At 42.8% G+C, this 17830-nt stretch overlaps 1 long non-coding RNA gene across 1 annotated transcript; it reads left to right on the forward strand.

Moving 5' to 3' along the window:
- Positions 1-7104: 7104 nt before the first annotated feature.
- Positions 7105-15967, forward strand: LOC143666802 (uncharacterized). The gene is made up of 4 exons (XR_013167734.1): positions 7105-7200; positions 8436-8596; positions 15278-15420; positions 15573-15967. It is a non-coding gene; the product is annotated as an uncharacterized LOC143666802 (long non-coding RNA).
- Positions 15968-17830: the final 1863 nt, after the last annotated feature.

The raw sequence follows: 17830 nt of genomic DNA on the forward strand, positions 1-17830 counted from the left end.
TACTTCAAACGAACAGACGAGAATTGTTGATGTCACCACTGTTTTTCTCTTACTCGAATTTCTTAAGAAATTTGACAAATGTGGCTCATAGTTGAACCCTTCATTGACCCATTCCAGTGATGTTCATGTAAAAAGAAAAATATGGAAATTGTAAAATAAAGACTATGTATCCCAGTAAGCTTGGAGATATTTTCTTAGGTGGCTGAGCCAACTCCACACCTCATTTCACAGAGACACAGAGGCAGCTTAGTGCTCAAGGAGGCAGAGTCTGGAGTAGAGCAGACTTGGTCAGATCTCCACTAGGGCACTTACTCCATGACATTGGACAAGCCACTTTATCTCGCAGAGCCTCAGTTTCCCCATTTGCTAAGCAGACATTGAGAGTAGTACCTACTCCTTAGAGGTTGTGAGGAGTGCATGTCACATTCGTGCCTAGAACCTAGAAGATAAGCACTCAATAAATGTTAGCCATTGTTATTATTATCATCATTCATTGAGATAAATGAAATCATTTTATTGGCTCCCCACTGTCTTCAGGGTTAAGTCAAAGTTCTTTAGCATTTAGCCAATCCCAAAGCAGAACTTCATCAAGAGCTTCTTCTCTAGACACTTTGTCCCTTACCTTCTGGGAATACTGAATTGCTAATGGCCCCCCACAGTCATCGTGCCCATTTTTGCCTCTGGACTGTGAATCATACGGATCTCTCTGCTCAGAATTCCCTCCACTCCACTGCCTCCTTAATTCTCATTTGCCTAATGATCTTCTACTCAGCCTTCAAATGGCAATTTGAATGCTCCTTTCCTTTGAGAAACCTTTTCAATCTGCTGACACTTCCTCCTTTCCACCATCAAGTTTATAATCCTCACCCCCTTCTTAGCTCCACACCTTGTTCCTGCTTGTATTTCTTAACATACCACACTGCGGGTCTAGAAAGGGCCTAGAGAGAGACCAGCAATGCCTTCTGGACTAAAAGGGGGAAAAGAAAGGTAACAAAGTAAGGCATCGGTGTCTAAGAGGATTCAAATGGAGTCCAGAGGCTATTCTGGAGGCTCTTTTTATACAAGCTTTAGCTAGATATCACTGACTGTCATAGTTTGTCATCCCCCAATAAACACCATTCCTGTTAACCCTAAAGAACACCTAGGGTTTTGAGACTCTACAAAAGTTCTATGTATTGAGCTTATTTTCCTAAAACCTTTAACCTCCAGAGGGTTCCTAGTTCAGTAAAGTCCTGAAACCCAGAGGGATCAACCTCTCCAAAAATATCAACTAATTCCATCCTCCTATCTTATAGAGTTGACACTCCTTTCAACATGAAAAAGTTAGAATGGGCAGAGCCCAAAGACCCCTGTCAGTTGGGAGTAGGATCAAAGGAGAAGGAGGAGTTATAACAGAGAAGACAGGATTTAACAAATGAGGATGACAGCTGAATCACTATAATGGTATTTCTTTTAGCTTCCTGTGTTTGGGAGCAGCTGGAAGTAAAAACCTGAAAATGTGGAATGGTAACCCATACCAAACTTTGAAATCTGTTCTGTAATTACTTGTTAAAATGTGCTTTGAAAATTATTGCTTTTTTGTATATATGTTATATTTCACAATTTAAAAAAGTTTTGAAAAAGAAATGAGCTATTAAGCCATGAAAAGACATGAAGAAACTTTAAATGCATGTTGCTATATAAAAAAAAAGCCAGTCCCAAAGGCTCCATGTCATATGATTCCAACTATATGAAGCCTTGGAAAAGGCAAAATTATACAAAAAGTAAAAAAATCAGTTGTTGCCAGGGCAGTGAAACTATACTGTGTGATACTGTAATGGTAGACACTTAACATTAGTATTCATCAAAGCCAGGAGAACTGCATAACATAAAGAGTGAACGCTAATGTAAACAATGGCCTTTAGTTTAAAAGTATCAGTTTTGTTTTGTTGGTTGTAACAAGTTCCCCACATTCACACAGGGAAACCCTGTGCTTGGTGGAGGGGAAAGGCGGTCATTTGAAACTCTCTGTACTTTCTGCCCAATTTTTCTATAAACCTAAAACTTCTTTAAAAAATGAAGTCTGTTAATTTTTAGAAATGCTTTATTTCTAAAAGAACAACCTATGAAGTAGGTACTATTATTATCCCCAGTTCAAAGCGGAAGAAGTTACACCATCAGCCAGGTGGTGTGGCCACCCCAGGCTTTCACAGCTGAGTTAGGGTGAAATCTGCTCCAAGGACAGCTATGGGCCTCTGCATGGACCCACATCAGGGATATCCATGTTCTAGAATGGTCGAGAAATCACCATGTAACCCAGATGCTGAAATCTGGCTGAAAAAAAAAAATGTCTTTACTTTCTTGAGCCCTTCATCTGAAGAGCTGCTGCTTTTTTACTGCAGGCTCTTCCTTGTAAGCAAGATGCAATCTCTCCGATTTATTCAGAAAGGTATTTGCATATTCTGACTGTATTACACTAATTCTTGGTGAATGATCATCCACGTTAGAGACCACGTGGTGGGTCTGATTCAAGACACCTACAGAAAGAGAGCGCGTGCTTCATGGGAAATGCTGCACTGTTCACAGCACATCCTCCTCTTATCAGAGTCTAGTCTTTCTAGCTGTCGTTGAATATTTTACAACTGTAAAATGTAGAGAACTGATGGACATGCGAATTCCATCTTTTTCTGGTAGAGATTCCCCTTATGGGAAAGGTCACCCCTTGATGGAAAACCAGTTTTGCTACCATTTGTGTGTTCATTTCTATCACCGACCTATAAATGTGAATGTTCTCTGTTGCCCTTCTGAGCCTGTTATAATGAATCTCTGGTTTCTTTATGACTTAAATAAAACATTCAACTTGTTCATTTTATATCTAAAAGGGGGGGGTGCTAAAATGTCAGGCACCCAGCCAAAAAATATGGTGAGCAAATCATCAATCCATGCCAACACATGCTTTGAATTTGTACACTTTTACAGTATGCAGCTGTATCAATTAGGTGTTATTTGGTGTTCTAGTTTGCTAGCTGCTGGAATGCAACACACCAGAGACAGATTGGCTTTTAATAAAAGGGGATTTATTTTGTTAGTTCTTCAGAGGAAAGGCAGCTAACTTTCCACTGAGGTTCTTTCTTACATGGGAAGGCAAAGGATGGTCTCTGCTGGCCTTCTCTCCAGGCCTCTGGGTTCCAACAACTTTCCCTGGGGTGACTTCTTTCCTGCATCTCCAAAGGCCTGGGCTGAGCTGTGAGCACTGAGGTGAGGTATGCTGAGCTGCTTGGGCTGCGCTACGTTGCGCTCTCTCATTTAAGCACCAGCCAATTAGGTCAAACATTATTCATTGCAGCAGGCATGCCTCCTAGCCAACTGCAGATGTAATCAGCAACAGATGAGGCTCACGTACCATTGGCTCATGTCCACGCAACAGAACTAGGTATCTTCACCTGGCCAAGTTGACAACTGAATCTAACTACCACACTTGGTAACAAAACTCAGTGGTTTAAAATTATGGTCATTTATTCTCACCCAAGTATCAGTAGGTGGGCTGGGAGTTAGCTAAGCTCAGCTGTGCAGCTCAGCTTCAAGCATGGGTCCAGCTGGGCTTGCCTGCTCGTTGCAGGTTTCACATCTACTCTTGGAGCCCAGGTTGAAGGGCCTGCAGCTACCGTGGGGATGGCAGACATGCAAGAAGACAAGCCCAACCTTGCAAGCACACCTTTATGCTTGTATCAGGGCTGCTGCCATCCCAATGGCTAGAACACCTGGCCAAGACCAAAGTCAAAAAAGTGCACACTATTGGCCATGACTCCGAGCAAACCACATGGGCCAACTTGACACGAACAGGTCCAGGAACTGAACTCTTCCCATGAAGATGGGAGGGAGGGAGTGGATACTTTTGAATAAGAGCTGATCTGCCATAGTGATACTCAAGTCTTCTTTTTTTTTTTTCTTTTTTACAAAAAGGGAATTTAATGAGTTACAAGTTTACAGTTCTAAGGCAATGCAAACACCAAGATTAAGGCACCAACAAAAGGTTTCCTCAATTCAAGGAAGGTCCATGGATTAGGGACATCTTTGTCAGCTGGATGGTCACGTGGCTGGCATCTGACTCTCCAGGTTCTGGCTCGCTTAACATCTCATGCAGACGTCTGCTGGGCTCCAAGCATCTCCAGGCGTCCATGTCTCTGGTCTCCACGTGGCTGCATCTGTGCCAGCTCTGCTGTGAAGTTCCTATCAGCTCTGAGTCTTCTGTTGTTTCACTAGCCTCTGTCATTTCTATCATTTCTGATACTCAAGCCTTCTTATAATTCATCGTCGTTGTCAAATGCTTTAGTCTACATGTAGACACTTCCATTATCTTGTTGAAATAGCCTTACTAATGAACATATAATTATAATATTCTGAACTAACAAGGAATGTGGTTCTCCCTTATCAGTTTCCATTACATCTTTTGTTTTTCTGTGAAATCACTTAGCAGTCTATATTGTAATTAATGTGTGCATAAAATGTCTCTCCAAATGGGCTGCGACAGACACCACTGGTACTGACACAATGCCCATCCTCTCCCCCTTCTCCCTTAACCACCTCCACTATAAATGATAGCGTTGACAAATATGCACAGCCCCAGCCTCCATCAACGCTCAGAGTGGCCATGTGACACAGACAAGCCAATGTAGGATAAGCAGAAGTCTTCAGGGACGTCCTGGGAAGGTCTTTGCTATCCTGTTAAAAGGGAACACCTACATTGGCTTTGTGCCATCTCTCTTCCTTCCCAGCTTGAGTTTAGATGGGATGAGGTTGACAAACATGAAGGAAATACCTAGAGAATCATAAACACGCTGGTTGACATCTTCAGACCAATAAACCAATGCAAGTAGTTGCCTACCTCAAGACTTCATATGAGTCGTTTCGTTCCTTAGAGCCAAAGACTCATAATGCTGCAACTCTCTAGGCCAAGGATTAGCAAATAACTCCACCCCACAGACCAAATCCAGTGCACCACCTATCTCTGTAATTAGTTTCATTGGGGCATAACCATGCCCACTCATCTACATATTGACTATGACTACTTTTCTGCTACAACTGCAGAGAGTTGAGCCGTTATAACAGACGCACTGTCTGATCCTTTACAGAAAATGTTTGCCACCTCCTGCTGCTCAAAGGACAAATACTATTTCTCTGTTTAATATCCCTCCATGTCTAGCATAGTGCCGGGACACAGTAGACATGCAATAAGTATTTGATGTACTAGCAATGATATGAGATGTCACTTATTGAGCACCAACAGTTTGCCAAGTGCTGTGCTCAACACTCTTCATTTATTCTCTTATTTAATCTTCACAACATTCCACTTAGCTAGAACTACTGCCATCTCTACTCTATAAATGAGGAAACTAAATAACTAGCCCGAGGTCATAAAACTAGCGGAGGGCAGAGCCAGCCCTGGCATCCAGGTGTAGCAACCTTCAAAGACAACCTCTGATCCTCAAGCCTCCTCTGCCTCCTAGCTGACCTGCTGAATTGTAGCAGAGATTGTCTTTCACCAGACACTGGGATGAACTTCGTCCTCTTTTTGACACAACCCTCTGTAGATCTGGTTTACAAACAACTTTTTCTCTCGGACTGCTTCGTCACATTTCACTGGAGATAAGAACCTCTTGGAAAATTGAAATCAATAACTCTAAATCACAGAAACTGAGGAATTTTACAGCCACCAAATAAACAGAATATGTTGTAAATCTTCCTTGTGGACTGAGCTGAAAAGAAGTCCATTTCCTAGTTGTCAGGACTTCCCCTATTTCCCTCTGTCAATTCCAAGGTGTGTCCAGACAGAGCACTGATGCTCCTGCCTACCAAATCCTTTTGATAGTAAGATAAGCATCTTGCTTTATCTTTTTTTTTTAAATCTTTCTTGCTCATTGCATGGGTGTTTCCAGGACAACATAACCCATGTAGTCATTGGGGGACTGACACCTGGCACCTCCCCTGGCCTCCCATCTAAGGCCTGTGGCTCAGATGGACACAAATCACTCAGCTGCCTTCTAGGGTGGGAGGAGAAAGCACTGGGTGGACATTTATCACACCAGAGTCTTGTCAACAGCATGATTCAAGGTACATTTCAAAAGATGAGGGACACTTTCAAACTGAGTTACTCTAAACGCCATTGGTGGAAATTCCCCGGGTATCTCTCAGTAGACTAAAAAAGGAAATCAGCCTGGGGGTTAGCTTGAACTTTTATTCAACTCACCAATCAACTCATATTAAGGAAAAGAGAACTAACACTCATTGAGTGCTTACTATGTCTTCTTAACAGTTTGTGCCTTCTTGTTACAGCAAACATAGTTTATGCACCATTTGTCTGGACCCAAGTGCTGGACACATATTAACTCATTTACTTCTAATAACAACTTTAGAAGGAGGAATTATTGTAACCATTATTATTATTATGTAAGAAAACTGGGCATACAGAGAGTATCAGTTATCTACCGCTGCTAAACAAACATTCCCAAACCATATTGGCTAAAAAAAATCAACAATAATGCCTCTAAAATTAAACATTTACTTAGCTTACAATTCTATGCACAGCTAAAGGTTTTTCCAGTCTAGACCAGCTCAGCTCTTCTTGCCTGGTCCCTTTTATGCAATTTTGGTAAGCTTGTAGATTGGTTGATGGCTGGGTGATCTAGGCTGGATGGCCTCACTCACACATCTGGGGGTTGCAAGGCTGTTGGCCAAAGGACAAGCCACCTCTCTCTCTCTCTCATCATCCAGCCAGCTAGCAAAGCAGCAAAAGGGAACATGCCCCAGTGTGCAAACACTTTTCAAGTCTCTGCTTGCATCCCATGCAAGTCACATGGCCAATCTTAGAGACAGTGAGAAAGAGGAATGCTGTGCTGGTTTGACTGTATTTTCTACACCAGAAAAACCTATGTTCTTTTAATCCATCCTTGTGGGCACAGACCTATTGTGAATGGGAACTTTTGCTTAGGTCGTTCACATGGAGATGTGACCCAGCCCATTCAAGGTGGGTCTTAATCCCTTGGCTGGTGTCCTTTATGAGAGGATAAAGGACATTTGGAGAGACCTCAGAGACAGAAACACCTTGTTTGCTGAATCAAGCAAGATCCACAGCATCCCAGAGACATTTTGGAGAGAAGGACCAGCAGACATCACCATGTGACAGAGGAACCCTGGATGCCAGCAGCCTTTCCCCCAGACAAGGTATCTTCCTCTTGATGCTTTAACTTGGACATTTTCATGGCCTTAGAATTGTACATTTGTAACCTAATAAAACCCCAATGAAAAAGCCAACCCACGTTTGGTATATTGCATCAAGACAGCTTTAGCAAACCGAAATAACCACCCAAGGGGGGTGGAGGGTAGAGGTCTGAATACACTGGCGACATTACTGCATCAATCTACCCCAGAGAGGTCATGTCGCTTATCCACGACCTCACAACCAGTGCGTGGCGGGGATAGGATTTTAACCCAGTTCATCCAACTGCATTTGTCAGCATCATACTATTCAACAATACACAGTTTCATTTAATTCATTTGAGAATTAAATGAAATTAAATTCATTTTAATCTGAAGAGAAAGTTATTATTAGCCTTCATTTAGATTTTTTAAAAAAAGAAAAACTGGGGCTCAGCAGGGTTGATTTGCCTTATGTCCCACAGCTTGGAAATAGAGAAATCTGACTCAATTTTTAAAGGCTCCCTTTTGCCGCTGAATCACGCCAATACCCACCTGTGCTTGCTGAATCAACCTGTTTACTGAAGCATCAGCCAGGGACCTCTTCCAGAATGTGCGTTCAGGACTTATGTGCGATTGTCAACTCAGGCTGAAGTCTTCCCTCGCCACTTTTCTCAACAATCACCCCGAAGTTTTATTTCCACTCAGGAAATTAATTTTTACCTAGCAGACTGGTGGGTGCTGTGGGATTCAAAAGAAATGAAAAACACAATTTTTGAGCTCCCGGGATGCTTACAAAGCACACAGTTATGAAACAGCAGATGCCAACAAACAACGAAGTAGGTGGTTGTGTGGACAGATTGAGACAATTACGGGCAACCGGAAGATGAGTTTGAACTGGGGTTAATCAGGGAAGACTCCCCAGAGGAGGTGGGCTGGGGGAAGAGTGGGATTTTGATTGACTAAAAGTAAAAGAATTATCTTTCTTAGAGCTCCACCTGTCTTAGAAAAATGTAGGCACAGGATACATAACAGCTCTTTAGACATGTGTAACAGTAACCAACTCAAGTCAACTCACACCAAAGACTCCAGCTTCTGAATTTAATACGTGGATACAGGATCAAGCAAGATCCACAGCAGCCCAGAGACATTTTGGAGAGAAGGACCAGCAGACAGGGAATCACGCATACACTGAAATTAAGAATTCAAATGCCGTCACAATGCCTTCTGCTTTTTCTCCCTGCTTCGTTATTTCTCTGCAGATAAGCTTCCATTGCTCACCTCCCACACAAGTTCCGGACAGAGTGAATCAGACTGGCCCAGGTTGTCAGGTCTCCTGCCTGGTCCAAGGATGCTCCTGTGCAACAACGTTTCAAAGTGCAGACAGGGCTTCTGGGAGATCCGCCTGTGGGCCAGCGAAGGGGTGAGCATTTCCGACCTGGACAAACACTTCAAGGTGTGTCCACAAAGGATATAAGTTGGAAGGTCAAATGGCTATGGGGCTGACTGAATCTGGGCACTTTTTTTTATTTGAGGGAGGTTAAGAGGGAAGATTGCCAGGTTCTGCCGACATTGTATTCTAGCATTAGTCTAAGTCTCATGAACTATTGTGAGCCTTGAGGGGTTTGTCGTGGAGAGATCTATGAGTGGTGAAATGAAACAATTGAAAATTATAAATTTTTACTGCAAAAGTAACATCTTCATTATGGAGATTTTGGCAGGTGTAGAAAAGTATAAAGAAAATAGTGTCTTATTTAATCCGACCACTGAAAGCGTCCATAATTAATATTTTGGTTGTTATTTCCTTTCCTTTTTGTACTACACACCTACAAAAATATACTGGAATCTGGCACCAGACGGAGATCACTTTCAAGAGCAAATAGTTTAAGTAACCTCAGTGGAAATTACCTAGTAAACTCTGGGGCACACTACCTAAAACTATTATATCATACTTGCATTCACTTGACATTGTTACTTGGGTTTTGGGATAAAATTAGGCAAAATACCTTTAGATGTCATAACTCACGAGTATTTCCTCCAGCCATTTAGTATTCCCTGACATTGTACTATTTCATCTTAAGACTGCCCCATGATGAATTTACCTATCGCCCTTTGGTCATATATTTAAATCATCTCAACTTTTCACTATTACGAATGACCCTGTGGTGAGTATTCTTACATTTTCATCCCTCTCCATCAACCTTTCCTCCAAAGTGGAATTATTGGGTTAAAAGGTGTGAATATTTTTAAGTCTCTTGATAAGCATTGAAATTTTCCCCCCAGGAAAGCTGTGCACACATACCAATGGTGGGTGAGGAGGCTCATTTCATTTCAACCTCCCCAGGAATGAGCATTAACCAAAGGTCAAAGGTGAGCATGGCCAGGCCCACTGTTTTTTTTTCCCAATAGAACAGCTTCAGGCTAAGTTACACTGACCAAGTCCCTCAAGAGTCTCCCCACAGGACCCTGATACGCTAAGTCCATTGGCAGCAACCCCTCTCTACCCTGGATCAGTCTTGCTAAGACTGATTGCTTCTCTGGCACTCTTTTTTTTTTTTCTTTTTTTTTTTTTTATATCTGATCAGTACCTCTTTTTACAGCCGAATTGTTTTTAGCCTTTAACAACTTCAGCTGAGCCTTTACTCCAGCAGAGAAACCTGGGAGCTCTTTGACTTGGCTGTCACAATACATAGCCCTTATCTGCCGTGTATTGATTTCATGATGTAATTCCCAGAGGACTGCCTTTTTCCAAATATCCAGATTAGCTGTCGGGAGGGGCCAGGGGAGCATCTGTTTCCATAACTGTACACTGCCTACCACACGTGTTTCCCTTCCATCCTCATCCCGGCCAAACGAAGTGGGAAAGAAGGGCAGGAAACCCGAGGCTTACCGAGGTGCAGTGGTTTCCCGGTGCAGAGCTCATGGGTAGCCACGCCAGAGTTGACTCTGACATTGTTCTTTCCACACCACCTCCTAAGGGGGCGAGATTGGGTCCAGAGCCACCATTGTGAAAGGCTAGTGCAAGCAGTTAGCTGGGAAGTAGCAGTAGGGGCTTGAGTGAGGGGTAAGAGCTTAAGAAAGGAGAGGAAGTGGTGGTTGAATCTGAAACCTTTTGTGGGAAGAACCGCCACGTAGAGGAGTCCGTGTGCAGTGGGAAAGAATGAAATCTAGGTACAGAGAAAAGGAGAACACAAAGAGCAATGAGACCATCAAACTACTGCATCCAGTTGTCCTCATGTCCAGCACATGTCCCTCTGCTGTTCCCAGTCACATGAGCCAAGTCAGCCTCCAATTGCTCTATGTTAGTTGGAGTAAAATTTCTGTAGCTTCATTACTCCAATAGCCAAAAGACAGAAGCAACCCAAATGTCCATCAACTGACGAATGGATAAACAAAATGTAATAAGTACCCACAGTAGAATATTACTCAGCCGAAAAAAAGGAATGATGTTCTGATACATATGGCAACATGTATCATGTTGAGTGAAATAAGCCAGACCCAAAAAGACAAATATTATATGATCTTACGGATATGAAATAATTAGAATATACAGACTCATTGAGTCGGAACCTAGAAGATAGGTTATCAAGGGGTAGGGTGGGGATAGGGAATAGGGAGACAAGATTTAAAATGTACAGAGTTCCTATCTGGAATAGTAGCAATATTCTGGGAATGGGATGGTAATGATGGTAGTGCAAATTCGTGAACAACAACACTGAAATATACACACACATAAATATATATATATGAAGGTGGTTAAATGGGGAAAACACTAGGTTGGATATATGGTGAAAGAATAAACATTCTTTAGAAATCCATGCAACTGTACTACATGAACAGTAAGCCCTAAGTTAAACCACGAACCATAGTTAATTGTGTAATTTTTAAGATGTGCTTTCATCAGTTATAACAGTACCACACCAAGTCAAGGTGTTAATAATGGGGTGGTATGTGGGAATCCTGTATCTTACGCATAATTGTTCTCTAAACCCACAACTTCTCTAAACAAAAGGATATTCTCCCACTTGCCATGAGAATAACTGAGTCGTTCACCTAGATCACTTCTGTCACCACTCCAGACACGCAGAGAAAATGACAGTGGAGCCCTTAAATTGGAGTAAGGTTTGCTGTCGTCCAGACCTATTTGCCAGCTTAATCTGTCCACCTTACATCTCCCACTACGGAAGAGAACTTTCTGAGCTTCTCCAGTCTGGCCGGCTCCCCAAGTTTCAAAATCTCCATGCCAGAGTTTTGGTTCTTGGCAGTTTTACAAACTTGCTCTCTTGGGATGAGGGAGCAAAGGTCAGGTTTGTAGAGGGTTTTAATCAATAGTGCATGAGCCTGAAGAGCACGCAGGAATCAATAATAGATTTCCACACTCAATTTTATTTTTATTCTCAGAACAGCAGCATCAAAACATTCATTCCAGACTGCAATTGAAAAAAAAGAGACATCTTTTCTTAAAAAAAGTTATTCTTTCCTTTCTTTCACTTTTAATGAAAGGCATAATGAATGTGTTTACCAGATGGAGATGATAAAGAATCAATTGGAAAAACTCATAAAATATGGTGCTTCATTGTTTTTCCCATTTTTGCAAAGAAAGTCAATTGCACTTTCTAGGGTGCCTGTGGGATGACGTGTGAAAAGCAAGAAAAGGGAAGAGAGAGGGTTCAGAGCTAAGAACACAAGTTTCTGGAATTGTGCAGGGAGAAATCCCTCTGTTAACTCATGAAATAGAGTAGATGCCTCAGCATATGACATACAGTAAGTCCACAATAAACCTCTTGCACTATCATCGCTAGATGATTCCAAAGGACAGCCAGTGTGTGAACTACCAGACTAGGTTATGTCTTCAGGCCAGTTACTTTTCAAAAATCACATAACCCCAGATACTCTTTCCCAAAAAAGTAATGACGATTTCAGCACTGAACTTTATGATTGAATGGATGAATAGATAGAGCTGTCATATGGAAATCGTTTATCTCAATGGCTTTAGGGATATTCTTTTGACTTTCAGAAAATATGTTCCAAATGGGAAATGGTGAAAATTATTACATCATCCCTACATTTCATTTATTTATTCCTTAACTCATTCTTTCATGTGTCCAACATTTGTTATGCACTAGACACTTGTGAAATAGCATTGGATGAGACCCAACCCATGACCTCAAACAGATGACAGTCTAGTTGGGTCACATGGAGAAAATTAGGTTAGAACTATAAAGTGATGGGTTAGAACGCAGGGGGAAGTGTGAAATGGAAATAATAGGCACAGGGCATCGGTGGAGAACCGAGAGAAGACCCACCATCCTGGTGAAAGAAAAAGCAGACATAGCTTTGTAAGAAATAGCAAGAAAGAGGATGAGGCTGAAGTGAAGGTGGAGAGGTGAATATGGGAAGGTGCTCAGAGATGAGATTAGTGAGGTTGGAAAGGACTGGGTCAGTGGTGCTCACCCTGACCGCACAGTACAGTTACCGGGAGGGCATTAAAATAAATTACTAATGCTGAGTTTCCACCCCAGACAAGCTAAGTCCGAATCTTTCAAACCCAGACATCAATCTGTTTTGTTTTGTTTTTTAATCTTTCCGAGGGATTCGCGTGAAACATCAATTTGAGGACCACTGTCCAAGACTATGAAGTGTCTTATTACCTATCTAAGGAGGGCAGACAGTGGATTCTAAAAGAGCCTCTGATACTACAGGGATAATTGGATCCAGTCGAGCCTATTTCAACAGCTCTCCAGGCCCATCGATCTTCATTTAACTCTTTCAATCCTGTCAAACAGAAGATCAGTTTTTGAAGGACTTAGGTACCATGATGGTTAAAGGCAGAGCTTGTGGGAAACGGGTCTAAATTCAAGTCCTGGCAACTCCAACTCTCTCCATGTCCCTCTCTTCCCTCATCTATAATAGTTGGTTAGTAATATCTGCCTGCGTCATAGGATTGTTGTAAAATATTTTTGGAGAACTTACTAGCTGCCTAGCTCTTTGATAAGCCCCAGAATTATAAGAGCAAGCAAAAATGGCACAATGCTTCATCTCACGGAACTGACATTGTACGGGGGGAGTCAGATATTAGCCCAGCAGCCACACAGCAATTATGTAATTACAATTACGTAATGACAAAGTGATACATCTACTTTGGAGAAATGCCAGGGACTAAGAAAATGTGTAATAGAAGGTCTTGTCTGAGAAGACAAGGCTGTAGTTCGAAAACTGAAGGTAATTCAGCAAAAAGGATGAAAATGGAGAAAAGAGAGAAGGGGGAAAGGAAAAGATGGTACTGGCAGAGGGAAATATATATATACATGTGTATATACACACACAAGGGCCCCAGAAGGTAAGGCAATAATAAACATAGATGACCTAGCAAGGTTTCAGGTACATTGTAAATGCTTAATAATCAGTTGTTATTCTCGTCTTCATCATTATCATAATCATTAACCATTCCCTCTGAATTTAAACCAGCAAGAAGTAGGGAATGAAAATGGAAGAAGAGATTAACTAGACAAGATATTTTCTAATTTGTAAACTTTCAAGTATTTATGATGTCAAAGATAAAATAAAATGTCCCCCCATGCAGTTTAAGGCAAATGCTTTGTGCTCCAGCTAAATCTCATTTAAGCATGGAATAAACGGCTCAGTCATGAATGGCATGTTAACTATGCAGGAAGCTCTCCTAGTTGAATGCTGAGACAGACTTTTTCTAATGCAAAGAAATGGTGTTTCTAGCCAGCTGCAATGTAAGAGATGGTCAGGGATTGTTATTTTTTCCACCAATATCAAAATGTGCTTAAAACAGGATTGCCTGGTCCACCTCCCTCTCAGTCTCTCCAGGAAGGGCTTGTGTGATGAAGTACAATGATAACCCTTTACAGCTTTCCTTGGTGTCTCTTTTGGGAGGGCACCAGATTAAGCGGTTAACTGCAGCCAGCCATTGCTGCACTCTATTCCAACAGCTGATAACATGCATTTGATCAATTATTTTAATTGATTGTTGCTTAGGGAGCTCCTTGCATCAGGCCGAGCAGCTTTTGTGCTTCCTGCTTACAGATTTTTCTTTTTCTTAATCTTTTGTCTTTTCAGTGTCCCTGGCCTGAATGTGACCTGGAACAAGGATATAATGCAGGGGTGGGGATGTAGCACAGTGGCTGGCTCGCTGTGGACCTGGGTTCCTGCCCCTCCCCCTCCTCCTTAGCTGTTCCCTGGAGAGACCCTCAGCATGCAGTTTCAGGCCCTCGAATCTAAGCCCATAAAGTAACCAGCTGCTTTACACTGGGCACACACCTTACCTCTCAGAGTCTTGGTTTATTTAGCTGGAAACAGACCATGCTGAAGGGTTATTGTTAAATTGTTAAGATCAGTGACAGTGTATCAAAATCAGCTGGTCTTGAGTATTTCATAACAGATATTCCATGTATGGAAGTTATCATTCTCATGATTAGCATATTGGTCTTACTCTGTCTAGTTTCTCTGAATTACTCTGTCCTGCTTTTCTGTTTTGAGTTTTTGTCTCTCTTCCAGCAAAGTATGAAACTTTCCTTGACTTTGAGGAAATGTTATTTTGACCAGGGATATTGTATTAATTAGAACTCATGAGGGCTCGGTTGATTCCACTAGCCCTGAGTTTCTCATCCTTGGCACTAATGACATTCTCTGATGTGGGGGCCTGTCCTGGGCCTTACAGGGTGTTTAGCAGCACCCTAACTTCCACCCTCCAGATGCCAGTAACATGCACTCTCCCAGCTCTGACAACCAAACACATCTCCAGATATTGCCAGATGTCCCCGTTGGGGAGAGGAGGGTAAACGGTCACCCTGATAGAGAACCATTGCCTTATTGGATTCTTAGGAGGATTGTTCCTCCTAAGAGGAATAAATAAAGTTCGGGCCTAATCAGCTGCAGACTTGGCTGGACCCCAGTGCTTAGATGATGTGGTCAAATATCTGCTCCCCACCATCCCCGTCTGTATTCTCCTCTGTTTGGGCTTCATTTTCAGATAGACTCAACCCATGTGCTGCCAAAAATGGCCTCCAGCAACTCCAGGCTCAACAGAGCCAGTTTCACAACACTAATGCTAAGAAAGTAACTATTTTCCCAATAGTTCCAGAAAAAAATTTTCTGGCCATAATTCTTGGAGAATTGACTTTGCTCGTGTGACCATCCTTAAACCTATCTCTGTGGCAAGGGATGCAGTGCTCGGATCGGCCAGGCCTGAGTCACAGCCTACACCTGGGAAGGGGACAGGTGAGTCCCCAGAGGAAAAGTGGGGTGCCCTTACCTGAAGATGGGGTCATGGAGATACACACAAAACCCACCCATGTTTACTAACTATCGGCATTTTTCTTTTTTTTTTCCGTTGACATCAACTCTCTTCCTCATAAATCAATGATTGACAGAAGAGCTTTGATGAGCTTCTCAGCTGATACCCTCTTCACAGACTCACCCATAACTCATCCAGCCCTTGTCTCCACAAGGGAAGACACGAGGGCTCCGTCATCACGCAGCAAAAGCGTTTATTTCGACCTGCACGGAAGAACAAGTGTCAGCAAGGGAGATAATTGCAGCCCAGTCATGTGGCTTCCAATCATCCTGTCAAAACATATTAAAGCCCTCTGGGCAGCACTGGGAATTTAAGGTAAATCAGCAACCCTTCTTCCTTCACCGATTTCTAACCTCCTTCAAACACAGATATACTCCTTACCTTGACTTTTTCAGTGACTTACATCACCAACAACAGCCCCACCATCACCATTTCCACTGACCATTTACTAGGCAGCTGAGCTTGGGGAGGTTAAAAAAAACAGGTACGTGCACCTCCCCTCCTACACCTACATCCATAACAGACATCGCTAATCAATCAGGCACCTATGCTCACATCCATCACAGACGTCACCAATCAATCAGGCACTTGCTCCTCAGGAACTTGGGCTGGATCTCGGCGTACTTCTCAACTCAGCAGCTGTTATGGAAGAAAAGAAGGTGGTACAGGAAGTGAAACCATCTGCCCTTTCAGATTTAGACGATATACCTGTTTATGTTTGTACCTAACACACAGCAATCTTTGCAACCCACCACATCAGGCATTATTGCCCCATCTCACAGGAGAGGACTAAGGCTCAGAGAGGTTCAGAAGTTTGGTCGCTATCACACAGCAGCCAAATGGCCCATGGTTTATCTTCCTCCTCCTCCTCCTCCACCACTATCACCATCTCCTCCTCATCCTCCACCTCCTCCTCCTCCTTCCCCATCCACATGAAACACATCTAACTGTCCAAAACTGCCAGCTCCTCAGAAGCATGGGGCAGAGGGAGAGCTCGCAGCTCTGCAGCCGGCTGGCTCTGAAGGCTCCGGGGGACTCAGCCACTCAGCATGGACAACCAGCCACAGCCAGAGGAGTTCTGGAGGCCATGAGAAGCTGCTACTTTACCAGCAGCGCTTGCCCTGCCCTTCTCATGGAAAGCGCAATGATAGTATTTTGTACCTGTGGAGTTGCCACAATTCTCAGGGTCGGTGTCCTGGTAAAGTTGGCAGCAGCAGAGAGCCAGAGCAAATTGCACATGCAGGCTGTAACCTGCCAGCGATGGAGGGGAGCGGAAGCAGCTGCAAGGAGGATCCGATGCCAATTCTCTCGCAGAGCCGGGACGCAGAGGAGCCGGCCGAGGGGAGGGGAGGGGAGGAACACCTGTTGGAGGGACAACAAACCAAATAATAATAACAATAACCGGCTGAAGCTACAACCTGCCTCTTCTTTCTCAGAAACTGCTCTGAATTCCCTTTTTCCTCTCCTCCTTCCTGCCACCTTTCATACTAAATATACACCCTTACCTTTCTGACAGGCTGCATAGATACAGAAGGTAAGAATATGAGCTTCGGGACGGGATCCCAGATCAGCAACTTGCTGCCTGAGTAACCTCAAGAAAGTGTTTTAGCTTCTCTGCGCCTCCCTTTCCGTATCCACATAGTGATATCTGAGAGTCATCCCCAGAGAACCTCTTTTGTTGCTCATATGTGGCCTCTCTTTCAAAGCCAACTTGGCAGGTGAACTCACTGCCTTCCCCCCCACCATGCGGGACATGACTCCCAGGGGCGTGACTCTCCCTGGCAACGTGGGAGGATGCCACTGGGGGATGAGACTGGCCCTGGCATCAGGGGACTGTGAACGTCTTCTTGACCAAAAAGGAGAAGATAAATGAAACAAAATCAAGTTTCAGCAACTGAGAGATTTCAAATAGAGTGGAGTAGTCATTTTGGAAGTTATTCTTAGGCATTATATAGATATCTTTTTTTTTAGTTTTTAGTGTTTTAGAATAGCTAGAAGGAAATACCTAAAACTGTTGAACTGTGTTCCAGTAGCCTTGATTCTTAAAGACGATTGCGTAACTATATAGCTTTTACAGTGTGACTGTGTGAGTGTGAAAATCATGTGACTGACACTCCCTTTAACTAGTGTATGGACAGATGAGTAAAAAAAAAAAATGACAAAAAATAAATAAATAATAGGTGGGGATAAAGTGCATAGGATGCTTTGGGTGTTCTTTTTCATTTTTATTTTTATTTTTATTCTTGTACGTATTTCTTGGAGTAATGAAAATGTTCAAAAATTGATTGTGGTGATGAATGCAGAACTATGTGATGACACTGTGAACTCCTGATT

Source organism: Tamandua tetradactyla, chromosome 23 (assembly GCF_023851605.1).
Source record: "Tamandua tetradactyla isolate mTamTet1 chromosome 23, mTamTet1.pri, whole genome shotgun sequence".
In the NCBI taxonomy this organism is placed as follows: Eukaryota; Metazoa; Chordata; class Mammalia; order Pilosa; family Myrmecophagidae; genus Tamandua; species Tamandua tetradactyla.